The sequence below is a fragment of the Anomaloglossus baeobatrachus genome, chromosome 3 (genome assembly GCF_048569485.1).
Source record: "Anomaloglossus baeobatrachus isolate aAnoBae1 chromosome 3, aAnoBae1.hap1, whole genome shotgun sequence".
In the NCBI taxonomy this organism is placed as follows: domain Eukaryota; kingdom Metazoa; phylum Chordata; class Amphibia; order Anura; family Aromobatidae; genus Anomaloglossus; species Anomaloglossus baeobatrachus.
This window is the reverse complement of record NC_134355.1, coordinates 294,818,083-294,839,542: the sequence shown is the minus strand read 5'-3', so window position 1 is coordinate 294,839,542 and position 21,460 is coordinate 294,818,083. Positions and strand designations below refer to the sequence as shown.

Below are 21,460 nucleotides of genomic sequence, written 5' to 3'. Positions count from 1 at the left end.
TGGTGACATCACTACTAGTGATGAGTGAGCACTACCATGCTTTCGTGCTTGGTACTCGTAATGCTCGATGGGCTCCACTCATGCACTAGGTATAATGGAAGTCTATGAGAAACTTGAGCATCTTTCCGGTAGATCTTTCGGAAAAATGCTTGTTTTCAGTTGACTTCCATGATACTTGACAAACAAGTCAAGCCTATCTGAGCGTCCGATGGCTTGTTATGAGTACCGAGCATGGCAGTGCAATTACTAGTAGTCTTCTCTTGTAAGACATAGTTAAGGCAGTGTGCCAAACATGGACTTGTTGGCAACGATTGTGTTATGAGATAACAAGACCGTCCAACTTCGGCTCATTTTTCCCATTTCTTGTTTGGAAACGGCTGACTGCCATCCCTGCCCCTCAAACAATGGTTTAGAAGCTGCGTAAGATATAATAACAAGGTTATAAAAAGTGGACGCTCCTCCTATTGTTGACAGCAGATTGCCAGATGGTACCCACGCAGAGCCAGCCTCTAAACGAGTGCACAACATGTAACCAAATCAGGCCGGCATCGGTGATGCAACACTTTGAAGAGTAGACCTAGTTTCAGCATAGGACATATAGTAGCCACATGATCCTGGAAGTGATATGTTTATGAACTGGTCAGAAAATAACAGAATTGGAGAGATTCATGAAATCTTTGCCTCTTAGATAAGGAAATGACTCATAAAATTATTAATAAAAGTAAAGTTGCCTATAAACTTTAGCCTCTCGTGAGATCTGCTGACCATGCAATTTTTCTCAAAGTTGTTAGTCTGGCACAGCAGGGGAGGCAGGTAAGCAAAAATCTTTATTTGGCTATAACAATCTCTGTTTAAGTAACGCAGTTGACTTCTGTTGGGCTTTTTATAATAATATGTGATGTGTAAATGGGTAAATTGAGTAATAACTGTCATTTTGACAAAGACATTGGCCATAGTTGTTGTCATGACCATGTTCTGCCGATGAGGCACCAATAGAAATAGACTGACGAACCCTGATCTATTGTTCATAGACCCGGCAGACCATAACCCTAAGCTGGTAATATTGGAAATGTGACAGGTTCACACAAAGTTGAACTTTTCCTTAGAAGATGACAGCTGTCAGTTGCCTGTGACCACCGTAGAAGTTTCTTGTATCATCAATATGTAGGGCATGTACACGATGGACAAGAACATTTTGACATTCCTTGTTCTAAACTGTTTGAAGGATTTTAGTAATATAATTAAAAAGGATTTTCACACAACATTTAGGTAATAACCAGCAGGAGGGGAAACATGTGACATAACCCTTTTGGGCTGAGCGGCAAAAGCCAACACACCGCCTGGATGAGAAAAAATCCAAATGGACAACTTAATTGTGGTGATGGTGCGTTTCCAGTGCTTGGTGGAGATCGTCAAACAACAAATTTGTAGCTGGAGGAAAACAAGGTCTTGTTCTGTCAATGTTAAAAAGAAGGAAAAAAGTGGATCTAGCCATTCCATAAAAAACCTTTATTCATCCTTAAAGAAAAACATGGATGTAGCAGAATGTAGGTAGGATTACAGAGGATGGCCATTTCTCGCACAACTGAGGTTTAATCAGGACCTGTTGAAGCACAGCTGTATGTGAAACGGCCATCGTTTGCAAGCTTGTCTGCATGCTCCTGTGTCCATGTTTTTACTTTAAGGATGAATAAAGTTTAATTTATGGGATGGAGAGTGCCACCTTTTTCCTTCGTTTTCACGTTGATTCATCACTTGAGGTTGAGTACTACGATATCTCTTTTGTCGGAGAGTGCTCTTCTATTCCCCGTAACAAGAAGAAAGGTAGTCAAGGACTGATTCTGTGCTTGCCATATAATTGCAAAGAAATGCATTTGAAACGCATAAGTAGTTTTTAGTAAATAATATGGTTATATAATGATAATATGTACACATGATGACTAGTGATGAGCAAGCACTAAAATGAGCGCGGGGACTAGTCCCAAGGGCGTTATATCCCCCGACTAGTCTGTCCTCTTAGCATGTTAGCACACCCACAGGGGTGTACTAACATGCTATTTAATGCAGCATCACCAGCGGTGACACGTGTACCTGTGTTCACTCTGACCGCTCTTCTGAATGCCCGACACTTCCAGTCATGCACAGTAGACCTCTCTGAAGCCAGGACGCATACACCCGGCTTCATACCGTGAATGATATGTATACAGGGATGGTTAGGCAGGGATTAGCAATATGCACCCAGAAATGCTCGAGGTTCTGGGTGCATATGGCACCTGACAGGTTCCCTTTCATTTATGAAAGAGGGACACTGAAACTCACAAAGTCTATGTGGACAATGCAGAAAATGGCAAAAATCTGAAGGAAGAAAGACTTGATACACCCTGTATTAGATGTTAAGGAGGGCATCAAACACATTCTGTTAAAATTGTTAAGTAGTGGGACTCCTAGACTCATAAAGTCTATGCAAGTGCAAGGCTGCAAAAATTGGAAATGAGGGACTGCTATAAATTTGAAGAAATGTAGAGGAAGGCCTCAGAAAACATTTTTTTCCCATTTTGGAGGAGTGGGACTGCTAGACTGGGAAAGCTTATGCACTAAGTGCAAGGACTGCCAAAAATTTGGTGTACGGACACATATAGTTTCTGATATGGCAAGTGTATTTAAGACGTCAGGTACTGACTGGTGCAGTGGGTACGGATGGTACAGCGGGCACAGAGGGAACAGTGGGTGCAGCAGGTGCAGAAGGTACAGCGGGTTTTAGGACACAGACTCGTAGTACAGCACATGGGAAGGGACCTTACAACTAACGACATGTCTCTAAGGATAGACAACATTACACAAGCACCTCACATGTGGGGAGGGCACCTTAAATATCTAGTGTCTCTCAGTTATAGGCTGAGAAATTCTTCCGGGTTAGGGCATACTGGCCCTTTAAGAATAGGTACGTCTGCATGCACCCTAAGTTGCACTCCCACGAAACCTGCGTGGCGTGTGCCGGCCCTGGGAGCCAGTGGCAGGGACCAGTGACACAGGAATTACCACTGAGCGTCCAGGAAGGTGAGTGTGCCAGTGTCCCCGCTGGGAGTATGGGGCAGGACAGTTTGGGGATAATGGTAACGACATAACACCAGGCCTTGTTTATTTTGATAAGAGTCAGCCTGTCAGCATTTTCAGTTGACAGGTGGATGCACCTATCAGTTATTTGCCCCCAGTGGCCAACAAAATGCTACAAGGAGAATGTTCCAGCTCTCCTTACTGTGGCGGAGAGGGCTTTTAAGATGCTGCAATACCAGAAGGCCCATCCTTGGATGTGCTGACCTGGTGCAGGGCAGGCCATTACATCCAAGGTATAGAGGGACAGTTCATGCTATGTGTCAAGTTTAGATACCCAATAGTTGTACGGCACAGAGGAATCACAAAGGATGCTTGTACGGTCAGCTAGGAATTCCTTCACCATCTTCCAAAACTTTTCCCTCCTTGTCAGACTACCATGCACGTCAGGGCCTGGGCGCTGGGAGGGTCTAATGAAACTATCCCAGATCTTTGATAGTGTTCCCCCCTCTGTTGGATCTGGTGTGTGTCTCCCTCGTCTCTCCTCCTTGGTTGCTCAAGGAACTATGACGTCTGCCACTAGCATCGTCAGATGGGAATTTGTGAACTAATTATTTGACTTGGGCCTTCTAGAATTGCAGCGTCTTACTAGCCCTCTCTGACGCAGGAAGGAGAAATGGAACATTTTTCTTGTAGCATGGGTGGCGAAGGGTGGACAACCAGTAATCAATGTTGACCAAAATGTGTATAACGCAAGGGTTATGGGAAAGGCAGCAGGACATAAAGTCAGCCATGTGTGCCAGACTCCCAACAGTCAAGACTTCCTTGTTCCCACCAGGAGGATGACTCTTCATCTTCTCCCCCTCTCTCTCCTCCTCTTCCTGTTCAACCCATATGCACTGAAGAGAGGGGATCAAACTGGTGTGGGTTGTTCCCTCTGTAGCAAAGGCAACATCTCCTGTTCCTCCCCCTCCTTAGCCTCCTCCTCCTTATTATCATCAAGTCTGTGCTAAGATGAGAGAAATCTAGTTTGAGTAGTATCGTTCTGTGTACTTTCTCCCTCCATCTCCACCTGGTCCACATGCAAAGCTTCCTCTTTAATTGTGAGGAGCGAGCGTTTAGACACAGAATCAGGATGGTTATTCTAATTGTGGCATCAATGCCACTCACCATCTTGGTTGATTCCTCAAAGTTTTGTCGAACCTCACAGATGTCAGACATCCACGCCCATTTGTTGGTTCTTGTACGGAGGCTGACCGGAATACTGACGGGCATATTATAGCTGGTTTGCAACTACTGCTCTCTGCTGCTCACAAAGCCTTGCTAACATCTGTAATGTGGAGTTCCAGCTTGTGGGCAGATCGCACACCAGTCAGTGAGCTGGCACTTGTCAGCACTGCTGCAGCACTGGTGTGCGATGTGCCCACAAGCTGGAACTCCACATTACAGATGCATACCTCCCAACTTTTAAAGAAGGAAAAGAGGGACAAAGTTTGCGGCGCGCGTAGCGCGCCGCGGCAAATTTTTAGGCCACGCCCCCTAACCACACCCATTTCACAGTCACGCCCATATCCACTCCCCATCCACACCCATTCAGCACAAACACGCAGGCAGCCGGCGGGCCTCCAGCACGGACACGCAGGCAGCCGGCGGGCCTCCAGCACGGACACGCAGGCAGCCGGCGGGCCTCCAGCACGGACACGCAGGCAGCCGGCGGGCCTCCAGCACGGACACGCAGGCAGCCACAGTGAGGCGGCCGGTCGCCTTCACAGACAGGCGGCCGGCCGCCTTCACAGACAGGCGGCGGGCCGCCCGCACAGAGAGGCGGCCGGCCGCCCGCAGAGAGAGGCGGCCGGCCGCCCGCACAATGAGGCGGCGGGCCGCCCGCACAGACAGGCGGCAGGGGGGCGCCCGCACAGACAGGCGGCAGGGGGGCGCCCGCACAGACAGGCGGCAGGGGGGCGCCCGCACAGACAGGCGGCAGGGGGGCGCCCGCACAGACAGGCGGCAGGGGGGCGCCCGCACAGACAGGCGGCGGGGGGGCGCCCGCACAGACAGGCGGCGGGGGGGCGCCCGCACAGACAGGCGGCAGGGGGGCGCCCGCACAGACAGGCGGCAGGGGGGCGCCCGCACAGACAGGCGGCAGGGGGGCGCCCGCACAGACAGGCGGCAGGGGGTGAGGGGGGAGGGAGGGAAATCAGCGCTGGGGAGATTAGTTTACTGTACCAGCAGCAGCACAGGCAGCGCTCCTCTCTATGCCACGTCTACTAGGATGGTAGGAGGGAAAAGCAGGGAGGCGGAGAGAGAGTGGGTGGGCGGAGCCCGGGAGCCGGCCGTCCCGCCCGTGGCAACGGGACAAACAACGTAAAGCGTGAAAGTCCCGCTGTATCCGGGACGGTTGGGAGGTATGCAGCATGTTAGAATGTGTACATAAGATCCCGCTGGTGGTGGCCGCAGCTTATAGGCCCCAAATCTGGTGACAGGTTCCCTTTAAAGTGAACCTGTCAGGTGCAATATGCACTCAGAGCCAGGAGCAGTTCTGGGTGTATATTGCTAATCCCTGCCTAACCGTCCCTGTATACACTAGCATAGATAAAGAGATCAAGAACAAATATTTTTAAAGATCTTATATCTTATGCTAATGAGCGCGGGGACTAGTCACAAGGGCGTTACTTCACTTGGCTAGTCGGCTCGCATAGCATGTTAGCATGTTATTACGCCCCTGTGTGAGTACTAACACGCTATATGAGCCGACTAGCCAAGTGAAGTAACGCCCTTGGGACTAGTCCCCGCGCTAATTAGCATAAGATATAAGCTCTTTAAAAATACTTTTTCTATAGATGCCTTTATCTATGCTGGTGTATACAGGGACAGTTAGGGAGGGATTAGCAATATACACCCAGAACTGCTCCTGGCTCTGAGTGCAGATTGCACCTGATAGGTTCCCTTTAAAGGGAACCTGTCACCAGAAATTTAGCAAAAAAAATAAAAGATTCCCCTCTGCAGCTCCTGGGATGAATTCTGGAAAGGTTCCTGTTGCTATTGTGCCCCCTTTGAGACCTAAAATAATACTTTATGAAGTCTTACCTTTTTGTATGCAAATCTGTTTTTATGGTCACGGGGGCGGGCTGCCTGGCGTCCGTTATTCCCCCTCCTGCCGTTGTACGCCGTCCCCCATTGCTCATTTCCATACATGAGGACGCCTTCCTCATGTAACTGTCCTCCTGAAGTTTTGTGCATGCCCAGTGCCACTCTCGCGGGAGTAAGCACTGTGCAAAGTGTGAACGCTTTTGAGGTGATTGCGCAGGCGCGAGATTATGGGCGGCGCTGTGATTGTCATCAGCAGCGTCATCCAAGAACCTGCCCATAATCTCGTGCCCGCGCTTCTCACTCTGCCTCCACCGTTATGCGCAAGCACTGGCCATATGAACCACGTTACCTATTACCATGGGCGCGAGATTATGGGCGGCGCTGTGATTGTCATCAGCAGCGTCATCCAAGTACCTGCCCATAATCTCGTGCCCGCGCTTCTCACTCTGCCTCCACCGTTATGTGCAAGCACTGGCCATATGAACCACGTTACCTATTATCATGGGCGCGAGATTATGGGCGGCGCTGTGATTGTCATCAGCAAAGTCATCCAAGTACCCGCCCATAATCTCGTGCAAGCAGTAATAGGTAACATGGTTCATATGGCCAGCACTTGCGCATAACGGTGGAGTCAGAGGGAAAAGTGCGGGCACGAGATTATGGGCGGGTACTTGGTTAACGCTGCTGATGACAATCACAGCGCCGCCCATAATCTCGTGCCTGCTCAATCACCTGAAAAAGCGTTCACATGCGCAAAACTTCGGGAGGACAGTTACATGAGGAAGGCGTCCTTGTGTATGTAAATGAGCAATGGGGGACTGCGTAAAGCGGCAGGAGGGGGAATAACGGACGCCAGACAGCCCGCCCCCGTGACCATAAAAACACATTTGCATACAAAAAGGTAAGACTTCATAAAGTATTTTTGTAGGTCTCAAAGGGGGCACAATAACAACAGGAACCTTTCTAGAAGCAGCCCAGGAGCTGCAGAGGGGAATCTTTTATTTTTATTGTGAAATTTCTGCTGACATGTTCCCTTTAACTGGTAGGGCAGCCAGGATAAAGCAGAGCTGAAGCTGTTGGGAAGCTAGGACCCAGCAGCTCTGCTCCACAGGCAGGAGACCACTGATCGGTAATAGAAGCCTGCAGATGTCACTCTGCATAGGTTATTGTCACTGCTATCTGCAGGAGATAAGTGCTGATTGCACGGTCTCCTCAGCTTCCTGATCCCCCGCGTGTCTGCAGCAGTGAGAAGCCGCACACGGGGAGTCAGAGAACAGCTGCAGACAAACGCAGGCTCCGGGACTGGGGGGGGTCGGCTCTGGTGCAGGGGGGGGGGGGGGCTCTGCTGCAGGGGGGGGTCGCTCTGCTGCAGGGGGGTCGCTCTGCTGCAGGGGGTGATTCATACCTCAGCAGCAGTCACAGGAGTAGGTGCGCGCTCGGCTCTGTAATGAATATGAATAGTAGAAGGGAGAAACAGCGAGGCGGGGCTACAGTGGGTGGGTGGAGCCGTGACAAACAGCCTCACGGGCGGGACCCGGGATCAAAGGCTCAGAAGAGGGACTGTCCCGCTGTATCCGGGACGGTTGGGAGGTATGCAGATGTTAGCAAGGCTTTGTGAGCAGCAGAGAGCAGTAGTTGCGGCAGCTGTAGCTGACTTGTGGAAATGGGCACACATGCGGTGTACCTTCACAAGTAGCTCAGGCAAATCTGGGTAGGCTTTCAGAAAACTGAACCTGAACCATTATGTTGGGTATGGGGGCCAGGCATGATACATGTGCAAGCTTGCCAAACTTTAGAGCCACCACCAAGCTACAGCTATTATCCCATATGACCATGCCTGATTGTAGGTTTAGCAGCGAGAGCCACAGATCTATCTGTTCTGTTATACCTTTCCACAGCTCTGCAGCTGTGTGCTGTTTGTCACCTAAAAAAATTAGTTTAGCTGAATTTTTGGCTGCTTCACCGAGGCAGTGCTGCAGTGCTTCCAGCTTGTGAGTGATATAGACAACATACTCCGAGATGACAATTCGGAGATGGAGGATGAGGAGAAGGAGGGGGTGCAGTAACTGGTTTCACCAGGGCCATGGTCTCTGCGTCTGTGTGCACCGTCAGCAGCCCATCTACTTACCTGTCCCTTACCGCACACCTTGTGCATTTAAATTAGATAGATACTTTATATGCCTGCAAAATGTCCGGTATAAATAGGGAAAAGAAAATATATAGCCCTTCCACACCGGGAAGTCCACCACATCACAACACAGTGCAGAGGAAAGTGACACAGACCACCAGCCCGGGTGGGGGACCACAGTACACCTGGCCGCGGCGGCCGGCCACCAGCACCTTGGTTTACCACTGGACTTGTCTGATTTCTTTAACTGTAAGCTGAGACTCCCTGGTCTGACCAGGCGCGCCGGCCCCTGCCATCACCGTCCCCCGCACCAAGTCACTGGGTCCAGGGGCAACCATCCCTACCCATGGAGGGGTTAACAACCAGCTGCCATCCCATTGCCCCGGGTGTCGCACAACAGCAGCGGTGGTGCCATACTTCACCACACACCGTGGGTGGCGTCACAGACTGACTACGGCAAATCCCGTACAGATACATCTCCCTTTGATTTGTAGTGTCCGCGTGACCCCCGGGTCCGGAGAATCCCTCGAGTCACACTGCTGGTCCCGATCCGAGCAGCCCAGCTGCTAATGTCGTGGGGGCGGCACAGAGATAACATTGTTTTATTATTTATGTTTAAAATGTTATTTTTTTTATCATTTAAATTAAGTGTATATGCCTTTAAGACTATGTGTTTCTGAGTAATGGCATATAGTGTATTTAAGGGCACGTGGGAGAAGATGTGATTCTCATGTTCAGTGTGTGAGCTGAATACTGGGGAGCTGCTTGAGTCAAGGTAGCTGCAACTTAACCCCAAATTGCCTGATCTTTTTTTTTTGCTCAAAATAAATATAAGCCTTGATTGAAACTGCCTGATTGACAACATTCCTTGATGACAAGAGTGCCCACACCCCAACAATGGTGACCAGGTGACCAGGTGTGGAACTGGTGGAGGAAGGTTGAACTGGATGGACCTAGGTCTTTTTTCAACCTAAGTAACTATGTAACTATGTAATAAGTATAAAACGACTGTTTGCTATAAACCCTGCCTATATGCTTGCTCTAATTCCAAACTATCCCTCCTCCAGAGGCTATCCCTACAGTGACTGCAGGTAACAGCGGTGTTACTACAAGAAATGACAGTATTTAGCCCTGAAACAGACTTTTGGTTTTAGGTTGCAGCAGCAGTATAAATATAGAAGGATTATTTTACTATAAATCATGCCTATATGCCTGCATTAATCCCAAACTATCCCTCCTTCAGCAGCTATCTCTACAGTGACTGCTGGTAACCTCAGTATTACTACAAGAAAGGACAGTATCTAGCCCTGAAAAGGACTTTTGCTTTTAGGTTCCTGCAGCAGTATAAGTATAGAAGAACTGTTTTGCAATAAACCCTGCCTATATGTCTGCTCTACTCTAAACTCTCCCTCCTAAACCAACTCTCTCTGAACTGAAGTGTGCTGAGCATTGCGCCCCCTGGTGTTATATAAGACCCGATGACGCTATGTGGCCGGCCAATCACAGTAATACCAGTAGCCAACATGGCTACAGCATTACCATGCTTGGCACGCAATCCCTGCATTTTTGATTGGCTGTCTAAGAGTGGTGAAACATGTGGGGCGGGGACTCAAACATAGCGCTCGAGTACCCGTGATACTCGATCGAATATTGAGCGTGTCTGAGAACCTCGAAGCTTGATCAAGCAGTGGTGTGCACGCCCACGCATTACTAGTGATGACTCTTTCCCTAGGCCATTTTCTCTATCATGTAAAGGATAGAGTTTTGTCACGGTTCCACCTCCCCGTCCACATGGCTAGGGGGCGGAGCCTTCTCCCGATCCTTACTTCCGGAGCTTGGATGCTTTAATAACTGACATCTCTAGTGAACCAGCACCGGCTATAAGCTTAGCGCTGCTTTGCCTGTGATTGCTGGTTCTGTAAGTGTTATCCTGATCCGTCCGTGCTTGTGCCCCCGTGCCCTGTCTGTGTTCCGTCCCCTAGTCGTTCCCCCATTCCTCTGTCCCCTCTCCTACCTCCCCACTCGGTTGCTTCCTCTGGTACTGACCTCGGCCTGACCTCGACTCCGCTTCTGCTCTTTCCTCCGGTACTCCTTCTGCCAGTACTGTGTTTGACCCAGCCTGCCTGACCAGTCCTCGCATGCCCCGCAGCTCTGCTCCCCAACTGTGCTTTGAGGCAGTGTACAAGCACACACTGTGTATCTACTTCCTGGTTCTTGTTGCTCTGTGTAGTGTCTTCTGCTGCAGAGCTCCGGCTCCCCCTGGTGGCAGCTTGACAAGTTTGAAGAGAAGTTATAATCTACCAGTGCCTGGAATACCATTCTAATATTTCTCAACAATTGAATATTAGCAAAATTAGCAATGTCTCCACATTGTCGTGTGTGGAGTACTGTAAATATTAAGAATGTTTATATGGCACCAACATATTCCACAAAACACTTCACAATGCTTATAATATAATACATCTTTATTCCTTTACAGTACTCGTGTCGTCATTATTTCATCCACCCCATCACATTCACAACAGACTTTATTTGGGGATGCAGAATAAAGACATTATGTGGAGGTGCAAAATAAAAATATTTTTGTGATGCCTGAGAGTCAATGTTCTTACATTGTGTGCTCTTTGCACAGGACTCCTTCCTTGTTCCATATTCAATGTGCCATTGTTTGTCTATTATTGCCATCTGTGTATTCAGATATGTTTTAGGCTGGGTTAACACCTGCATTCAGGGAAATCAGTTTGTCTCTTCCGTTTTATTATGCTTTTTATCTTGTAAAAACTAACACCCCATAGCAGTCAATGGGACCCTTCTGCATCCAGAAAAAAAAATGGATACTTTGAGCTTAGAACAAGAAATAGTGTTTCTTCCAGTTAAGCTGGGACTAAATGTAGTTCTCATCTGATTCCTCCTGCAGATGTTGATCCCTGTAGACCGGTGGGGAACTCATTTTTGACTACATAGGAGTGGTATCTTTTTTCTCACCTGTTTGGGTCAATTAGTAACGAGTTGTCCAGTGGTAAATAAACCCTTTAGGCCCTGTGCGCACTGGAAAACGGAATTTTCTTAAGAAAATTCCGCAGGGTCTGAAAGATTACCGCATGTGCTTTAATGCATTCAATGCAATAAAGTACGTTGAAAAAAAAAAAAAGCACACGCTGCATTTCTCCCAGTGGTAGTGTGTTCACATTACCGGCCGCTGCGAGGCTGCATTCATTCAGCGCTGTGTGTCAGTCGCGGCTGGATGCAAGCATCGCAGGACGTGGATTACGCCGGAGCTGTGTTTCGGGGGGGTTAATAAACGGGTGAACCAGGGGCTTTTTTGTGTTTTATTTAAAATAAAGGATTTTTCGGTGTGTGTTTTCACTTTACTTACGGGTTGATCATGTCAGCTGTCTCATACACGCTGCCATGATCAAGCCTGGACTTAAATGGCGGTGATCCGCTGTCATTTAACTCATTATTACCTGGATAGCCACCGCATCACGGCATCTGGAAGAGCCGGGGACACTCCGGTACTGCCGCATAATGCATACGACAGTCCTGGGGCAGCTGCGGGCTGATATTCTCGGCTGTGGGAGGGGTGGGACATTAACCCTGGCCCTCGCCCTCCCCAGCCTGAGAATACCGGGCCGCCGCTGTGTGCTTACCTCGGCTGGACGGTAAAAATACGGCGGAGCCCACTTGTTTTTTTTTCTATATTTCCGTTTGCTTTCTATGTGTATTCTATGTGTGTGTGTGTGTGATATGTGTGTGAGTGCGATCTGTGTGTTTTCTATGTCTGTGTGTGAGTGTGATGTGTGTGTGTTTACTCTCTGCTCCACTTCCTCTTCCTGTCATAATGACATCACTTCCCTGCAAACCGCAGGGCAGCGATGGACATTACCGCAGGTAAACTGCGAAATACCGGAGGGAATAACGCAGGAAAACGCAATGAACCGCACAGAATTTGCTGCCTGCGTTATTCCCTGCGGGATTTCACGATTACATTGCAGTCAATGGAGTGAAATCCCGCAGCGTCGTGCAGAAAATAAGTGACATGCAATTGTTTTTGCTGCGGGAATCCCGCAGCAAAACATGCAGCTGTCAAAATCCGCATAGTGCGCACAGCATTTTTTTTTCCCATAGGTTTTGCTGGTGAATCACTGCAGAGAAGTTATGAACATAACATGCAGCGAAACATGCAGCGAAACATGCAGCAAAAACCGGCAAGTGTGCACAGGGCCTTAAAGTTCAACATTATATAATACAATGAAAGTCTAAACTATGTCAAAATAGACATGACATAGATGCCACAGTATCTCAATATTAATTATCTAATACTAGGAAATCGTACCTGGAGCTTTCCAGTGGTTGTAGGAGCTTCTTTTAGAGCAATGCAAAGAAGCTGTATATATAGACTTTTATATAAAGAAATTCTTGCAGTAGAGGGCAGATCAGATCATATCTATGCAGCATTAATGCTGGTGTGAAGTACAAGTAAAGAAAGCAGAGACAACCCTCAAATCTCTGCACAGGTATAAACAAAATCTGCTGAGGTCTCATTTGGATACGGGATCCGATGTAAATTCTGATTATGCCCAGTTATTGTATTTATGACGTCACATTGGAACCTGATAGTAAACAGCATGGTCATCCAGCTCCTCCAGGCTACACTTGACTGAGAGGGCACTCTGTGTGTGTATAGGGAGAGATATGTCCACCAAGCCTACGCAGGTAGAGAGAAGACATAGGAACTGTCCAGTAGACACTTCTACAACTGTGATTTTTCTGAAATGTTGTAGCCCTTCCAAGTATAAGATAGTCAACTGTAGTGAGATAGTCTGATACTATTTCATGTTGCCCATGGTTAAAGCAAAATGAGATTGGTGATTTGTTCCCTTCTTATGTTTACACATTGCAAATTGCTTTTATGTAGTCAAAATGTCTTCTGATATACTTGATATCTCTTTGTACTATACTTTATATTGAGGCTGCTTCTTGAGTACAGTATATGACTTCTCATTCCTAAGATATCCCAAGATGAGTAGGAAAATGTAACCTAACACCATTAATGATGTACTAATTTTTTATTGATGACCTATTCATAGCTAAAGGTCATGAATATCTGATTGGTGGGGGTGCGACGCCTGGCACCTTTACCAAAATGCTGTCACCGGCATTAGGTGGAAGTTCCGAGATGCTGCTGGAATACAGCAGCTTAACGAGCTTTATGGTGGCCATGGCTGGGTATTTCAGATGCACCCTCATTCAAATGAGATGGAATTGTAGTACCTTATTCAAATCAATAGGGGGTGAATCTGTGGAACGCCCATACCGTCGTCCCCGTGCTGTCCTTCCTCTTCTGTCGGGTGTCGTTTTTCTCATCTTCCCAGCCGTCCTGCAGTGGCTGCCCCGTCCCTGGTCCATGCTGCCGTCTCCAAGAGCCTGTATACACCTCAAAGGCTTCTGGGCTCTGCCCGAAGGGTGCGGGTATGTTCATGCCCCTTTTCTTAAAGGGCCAGCGCCTTTCAGGTCAGCTGAGAGGTTGCAGGTATTAAAGGCACCTCCCATTAAGGGAAGTGCCTGGGCAACGAGTTAGTAACGTTGCTAGTTTTAAGGTCCCTTTGTGCTGCTGCTGTCATTGAGCTGAGTACTGCTGCTGACATTTATCTATATTTCAGTGCTATACCAGTTTGCTCATCTGCTGCTGCTACCACCCACACTGCCCGGCTACCCCGATACCCGCCACTGCAAGCATTCATGCCGATCACTTCTGCCGTGTCCATCCATCCATCAGTCCGGGATGGATCCACTACTCTTACTCTTGCCTGCTACTGCTGCCATTTCTACCAAAGACTGTACTGAGTCAGTGGCACCAGCTGCCATCATACCGCAGATCCCCTGGGGCTTCCCTCTGTCAGCTGTTTACTAGTGTGTGTACCTGCTGCCACCTCCAGTGGCAGTAGTGAAGACTCAGCAGCTGGTACAGTTTGCTCCGCCAGGCAAGTGAATGGTACCTTCGGTCCAGTGGATCAACTAATATAGCGCTCGCCCTGCGAGCATACAGTAACTGTAGTATCTGACCGTGGCTACTATTGTTTTGATGAAGCTGCTGTCTTTCCGCAGCATTCAAGAATTTGCGGCCAGTAACAGCTGATCAGTGGGGGTGCTGGGTGCCGCACCCACACAAATCAAATATTAGCCTATCATGATGATAGGCCACCAATGAAAAAGTAGTGGCCAAAACCTTTATATAGAGAAAGTACATAGAATATAAACAAATTAATTGTTGAGTTGCTCAATTAGGATGCACTCCCTGATGGCATTTAAGATTAAGAGGAGTGCCACAAGAAACTCACCCATTTCATTGTCAAGTATGAAAGGTGTTTTCATATAAAACAAAACAAAAAAGAGTGTTTTTTTGTGCCATCAGTCAGTAGGTGTTCTGGCTGTTGACAGCAGGCCACATGTGCTTGTCCATCAGTCAAGTGCAGTGGAAGCCTTTGACTATGATGTCCATATGCACAGGGGTGACACAACCTTTTAATTATCACAATATGAAATGGAAAACATGATTATTTTTTTTAGAAAACAACAAACCAGTCAATAGTTCTTTTAGTTAATTACTGACAGTTTAGACACAGATATACTTATTATATGGAGCCAAACTAGAGAACGTATCAAAAGGGACAAAAGGGCAATTCATGGTTGAGTCATTTATTTTGCATTAGTCATGCTGAAATCTTGTTTGTGGGACTTGACTTAAGCCATTCATACAATGTCAAGTCAGTTTTAATTTTGGAAAACACTTCTCTTTATCTCGTTATATGTAATATAAAAGATTATATTTCACCCATGAAAACACATCATTTATAATTGGAGCAAGTGTCCCTTGTACCTCTATTAGTTCTTATAACAAAACAGGTAGAATAGCCCGCTCATCTAAGAGGCAGGCGAACGTTCTCGATTTGGCATCGTGAATTGCAGGAAGAGAGGAAAAAATCCAGCACTCTTGTAAGGCAAAATATAAAAAATATCAAGGATCAGGAGCAGGGGCGTAACGAATGTAGTGCAGAGTGGTACAGAGGCTCGCTGACACCAGAGCATGCTTCAGCGGGATGTGCGTCCGAGGGCATTCATCCAGCTGAAATGCATTCAGGCACAGAAACCCTTTGGGTCCCTGCACTACAATTTAAACTGCCAGCCATCATCTGACGTCAGCGGTACCATGACTGGAGGCGCACACCATTGTCAGGTGCCGGCCACTATGCACTGGATGCAGAGGACGCCACGCACCAAGGGAGCAGAGGGAGGTGAAAGAGGTTTTTTATGCATTACAGACAGAACAGGAACTGTATATGTGCCGTCCAAGTGGGAGCAGCCGAGCTGCTCGGATACAGGTTCGCTGTGGCTCGAGGGTCTCCGGACTCGGGGGTCGTGTGGCAACTCAAATGAAGGGGGTATTTAAAGGGAAGTTGATATATAGTTCGTGATGCCACCCGTGGTGTACGGTAATTTTGGGAGTACCGCCGCTGCCATTAGGAGGACCCGGGGTGATGAAGTGGGGCAGCAAGGTGTCGTAGCCCTCCACGGGTAGGGGAAATGCCCCGGGACTCGGTCTGGGGGTGCCGTGGGGATGCAGGGGTCACTCTCGTACTCACTCAGTCAATAAGCAGACGCTGACAACCAGGTAAATCAACTCTCTGGGTGCCGCTGACGCTGAGGGGAGCTCGTCCGGTTCCCGTCCCCTATAGTGTTGCCTGGTGACCTGCCTCCTGGCACTAAGTTTAACTTCAACATGGTGGCCCAGTAGTATGGAACTTGCTGGGCCCCGCTCCCCACTATGGCTATGTATGGGAGCTTGCTCTCAGGGCTCACGCTTGGGATTTTCTAGACCGTTTTGGATTGGAAAGTCCTATCCGCGTCGTTGCGCTAATGCCCCTATCCATAAAGGCTCCGTTCTCCTCAGGTGAATTGTCGGGTTGCCTGAAGCTACTCCCTTACCTAGGGTCCGTGTACCCCGTCGTGCCTTCGGTCCCGGACCGGTGATAGTGCTTGGCTGCCGGCTGTCCTCCTCGACAGGTCCAGGCACCTTGCCACAATCCCCTGCGACTGGGGGTCCAACTCCTCTAGGCCCAGACCACCGTCTGCAACCTAGACAGCTTCTCTAGGAGCCACCGCTCCCGACCTCCTCTCACTCTCACTCTCTGACTACACACTCCGACTGACTACACTCCTCACCTCCCCTCCCTGACCCCCCCAGGTGGGCGGCTCTATTCCACTCAAGCCGTCCACTGGTGTGGTGCAGTGTGTATCTAGGATTTGATTTGCTGTTGGAGGCAACACTATTTAGATAGGGACCCAGAACCATGACGGACTTGGAATACTGCACGAAAGGGCAGTTTGCGCAATACCCTGTGATGACCTGATAGTCCAGGGGCGTCACATATATACCAGGAAGGAGCCCAGCATAAAGACAGGGTGGCACAGTGGCTCAGTGGTTAGCACTACAGCCTTGCAGCGCTAGGGTCCTGGGCTTGAATCCCACCAAGGACAACATCTGCAAGGAGTTTATATGTTCTCCCCGTGTTTGCGTGGGTTTCCTCCCACACTTCAAAGACATACAGATAGGGAATTTAGATTGTGAGCCCCAATATTAGTGCTATATAAAAATAAAGATTTATTTTTTATTTTTATACCAGGATGTGCTCAGGATGGGGACATATACAGTATATCAGGATGGGGACATATACACCAGGATGGGGACATATACAATGTGGAAAATAAGTATTTCATACACTGCCGAGTTTGCAAGTTTTCCCACCTACAAAGAATGGAGAGGTACACGTCAACTGTGACAGACAGAATCCAGAAAAAAAAACTAGAAAATCACATTGTATGATTTTGAAATAATTAATTTGCATTTTATTGCATGTAATAAGTATTTGATACAATAGAAAAAAAAAACTTAGTATTTGGTACAGAAACCTTTGTTTGCATTTACAGAGGCCAGACATTTCCTATAGTTCTTGACCAAGATTGCACACACTGCAACAGGGATTTTGGCCCAGTGGGACACAAGGTCCAAGAATCAACTTCGTTCTGCTCGGTAAGCTGAGCAGTTATACTAGTAACAAACAAGTATATTTAATTATTATTTATAATGCTTTGCATATATAGCACCATCATTATCATCACTGTCCCCATTGAGACTCACAATCTAAATGACCTATTAGTATGTCTTTTGAGTGTGGGAGGAAACCAGAGAAAATAAATGCGTATTGTTTTTTTATTACTCTGAAAGTTTATTACTGTAGATTTGCTAGATTTTTTGATAGGGTTTTTTTCTGATTGTCTATACCAAAGAACCATTCTTCCCAAACATATGTTAGTCTGAACTGGCTATATAGTCTTACAAAGGGGGCACTTTTACACTTTTAGGTGATTTTTAAAAGGTATTCCAATGTTGTACATTTATGGCATATCCTTGAGGATATGAAATAAATTCATGGTAGATGTGGATTCTACAAATAGGACCCCCATCCATGTTGCGCATAGGGCCCTGACACGTTCCACTGTCAACGAAGAGTTGGTCGTTATGCTATACTGTACACATGCGGAGGTCTCGCCATTCAGTTTTATCGGAATTCTGACCATCTCTTCATTTACAGCTGAAACAAGTGTTCCAGGCGACACACAATCCAAGGTGCACATGTCCGAGGAAGGCATCCACAATATAACTTGAACAAAAGACCAGCACGCCAAATCTTCTGGAATTTCTAAGAATTTATTCCATTTAAGCATACAGGCGTAAATTACACGTTTCGGCTAATAGTGAGCCTTTTTCAAACACACCTGTATGCTTTTATGGAATAAATGGAATAAATTCTTATAAATTCCAGAAGATTTGGAGTGCTGGTCCTTTTTTCATTTACAGCTGAGTATGATGGAGCATCATTCTCAAGAAAGTTGTGAGTTCTAGTGGTGGCACCTATCTCTCTTATCTATTGGATAAGTCATAAATATATGAGATGGGATAACTCCTTTAGGCCCTGTGCGCTCTGGAAAACGGAATTTTCTTAAGAAAATTCCGCAGGGTCTGAAAGATTACCGCACCCGCGGTAAAAAAACGCGGCAAACCGCACCCGAAAACCGCATGCGGTTTGCCGCGGTTTGCTGCAGTATTGTTCTTGGTATTTCCGCGGTTTTGCCGTATGCGGGTTGGTACATGTGCTTTAATGCATTCAATGCAACAAAGCACATTGAAAATAAAAAAAAAAGTAATTTCCTTCTGAGATAGATAGCAGACAGATAAATAGATAAATAGACAGATAGAAGAATAGAAAACAGATAGAAGAATAGATAGAAGAATAGATAGAAGAATAGATAGAGGGATAGATAGATAGAGGGATAGATAGATAGAGTCCTTGTGAGCACACACTGCATTTCTCCCGAGCGGTAATGTGTGTTCACATTACCGGCCGTGGGAAATGCCCTGTGGTTACCTCTGCTATCTCGTTGCGAGGCTGCATTTAGCGCTGTGTGTCAGTCGCAGCTGGATGCAAGCATCGCAGGACGTAGATTACGTCGGAGCTGTGTGTTTTGGGAGGGGTTAATAAAATGGTGAACCAGTGGCTTTTTTGTGTTTTATTTAAAATAAAAGATTTTTCGGTGTGTGTGTGTTTATTCACTTTACTTACGGGTTGATCATGTCAGCTGTCACATAGACGCTGCCATGATCAAGCCTGGATCCGCCTCCATTAACTCCTTATATTACCCTGATTTGCCACCGCATCACGGCAACAGGAAGAGTCGGGGACACTCCGGTACTGCCGCATAATGGATGCGACAGTCCTGGGGCAGCTGCGGGCTGATATTCTCGGCTGCGGGAGGGAGGGGGGCATTAACCCTGTCCCTCGCCCTCCCCAGCCTGAGAATACCGGGCCGCCGCTGTGTGTTTACCTCGGCTGAATGGTAAAAATACGGCGGAGCCCACGTGTTTTTTTTTCTATATGTCCGTTTGCTTTCTATGTGTATTCTATGTGTCTGTGTTCTATGTCTGTGTCTGTGATCTGTGTGTCTTTACTCTGCTCCGCTTCCTCTTCCTGTCATAATGACATCACTTCCCTGCAAACCGCAGGGCAGCGATGAACATTACCGCAGGTAAACTGCGAAATACCGGAGGGAATAACGCAGGAAAACGCAATGAACCGCACAGAATTTGCTGCGGGATTTCACGATTACATTGCAGTCAATGGAGTGAAATCCCGCAGCAACGTGCGGAAAAGAAGTGACATGCAATTGTTTTTGCTGCGGGAAACCTGCAGCAAAACATGCAGCTGTCAAAATCTGCATGGTGCGCACAGCATTTTTTTCTCCCATAGGTTTTGCTGGTGAATCACTGCAGAGATGTTATGAATATAACATGCAGTGAAACCGCAGGAAATCCGCGGCAAAAAACGGCAAGTGCGCACAGGGCCTTAAAGGAACTACTACAAGTGGTTAAACCAAAATAAAATGATCATCACCATTTCATCATTCATTAGTTGGGTGTTAGAGATACAAAATTATTGCATATTATTTTCATACACTCAGTGACCATCGTTTTTTTCCAGCTATTTTCTCTCCAGTGTGAAATAGTAGTTTTAGAAGCATGGTATTTTATACCAGTCAAGGTTATAAGAATATGCCAGATGTGACTCCTCCTGGCAATGAAGAGTGAACGTCATTAATAAACACTTTAGTGAGTCCTATAACATCCCTTATTTTTGTGTGATTCCAACATTTGTAAGATCTGAGAAAGGTAAATCTATTTAGACTTATCTTTATCAGGAAAATCAACCTATGCACACCGTGTTTACCAATGAAAAAGGCAAGATTGCGTAGTACCAGTTGTCCTTTCCCTTTGTACTTACATGTTGAACTTTACCCTTCACTTACATGTCAGTTATTTGAGTGCTACAATCAATAAAAAGATATTTAAAAGAAAAGAATAACTGTCAAGGTTATGAGTTAATGAGTAGAAAGGTTGTGTGGAAGGCTGACATGCTATCTCCGCAGAGGTGATATGATTTATTACATGGTAGCTCGGTTCTTATCCCCTTCCTGGTGCTACCAGCATGCTGGACATGTGGAAAAACTAGGTTTGCTTCCTGTATATGAGGGTGTTTCCAAGAATAAACAATAGGTAATGGGATTGGACACTACTCTCCAATTTCCTTTCATGTGACGTATCTGCCCAAATCCTTCTTAGTCTCGTGGTCACATGATCTCTGGCTGAGAATCTCCTTACTTCCTGTGATGGAATGCCAAAATCTCCCTCCTTCTCTGAAAACTGATGGGTTGGTGTGGCTTCCCATGTGGGTGGACGAGGAGGACATGGCTCCATCCAGCAAAGCTCACTCTGTTCCTGTGCAAACTACTGCAAACACAGCTCTGCCCGCAGACTCAGCCCTCCCTTTTAGCTATGTATACTTTTACACAAAGTGCCGTATACTCTGTGTAGTATATCTATACCCTGCTGTATTCACTGCATTATAAAAATAAATTCAGATCTCTCTCCCCATCCAATCCATGTCTCCATTCAAGGGGGACTGAATACAAATACACGTCACAATTTTCAGGTTTATATTTTTACAAAAATTAAGAAAACCAAGGATGATTTCCTTTACCCTTCACAAATACTTGCTAACTAGAATAATAGAGTCATAGAATGTTAGACTTAGAGGGGACCTCCTAGGTCATCTGGTCCAATGCGCTGCTCACAGCAGGATTCCCTAAATCATCCACACAGATGTCTGCCCAGTCTTTTTTGAGGACTTCCATTGAAGGGGAACTCATCACTTCTTGCGGCAGCCTGTTCCACTCATTGATCACCCTCACTGTCAAAAAGTTTTTTCTAATATCTAATCTGTGTCTCCTGATAATCAGTTTCATCCCATTGCTTCTAGTCTTTCCTTGTGCAAATGAGAATAGGGCTGATCCCTCTATAGTGTGACAGCCCTTGAGACATTTGTAGACAGCTGTTAGGTCTCCTCTCAATCATTTTTGCAAGCTAAACATTGCCAAATCCTGTAACCGTTCCTCATAGAACATGGTTTGCAGACCAGTCACCATTCTGGTCACCTTTATCTGAACTTGCTCCAATTTGTTGATATATTTTTTAAAATTTAGTGCTCAGAACTGGGCACAGTATTCTAGATGAGGTCT

At 46.9% G+C, this 21,460-nt stretch overlaps 1 protein-coding gene across 3 annotated transcripts in view; it reads left to right on the top strand.

Annotated features, from left to right (window-relative positions):
- Positions 1-21,460, top strand: part of NCOA7 (nuclear receptor coactivator 7) — a 217,954-nt gene that overhangs the window by 772 nt on the left and 195,722 nt on the right. The gene's annotated exons all lie outside the window — the stretch shown is intronic.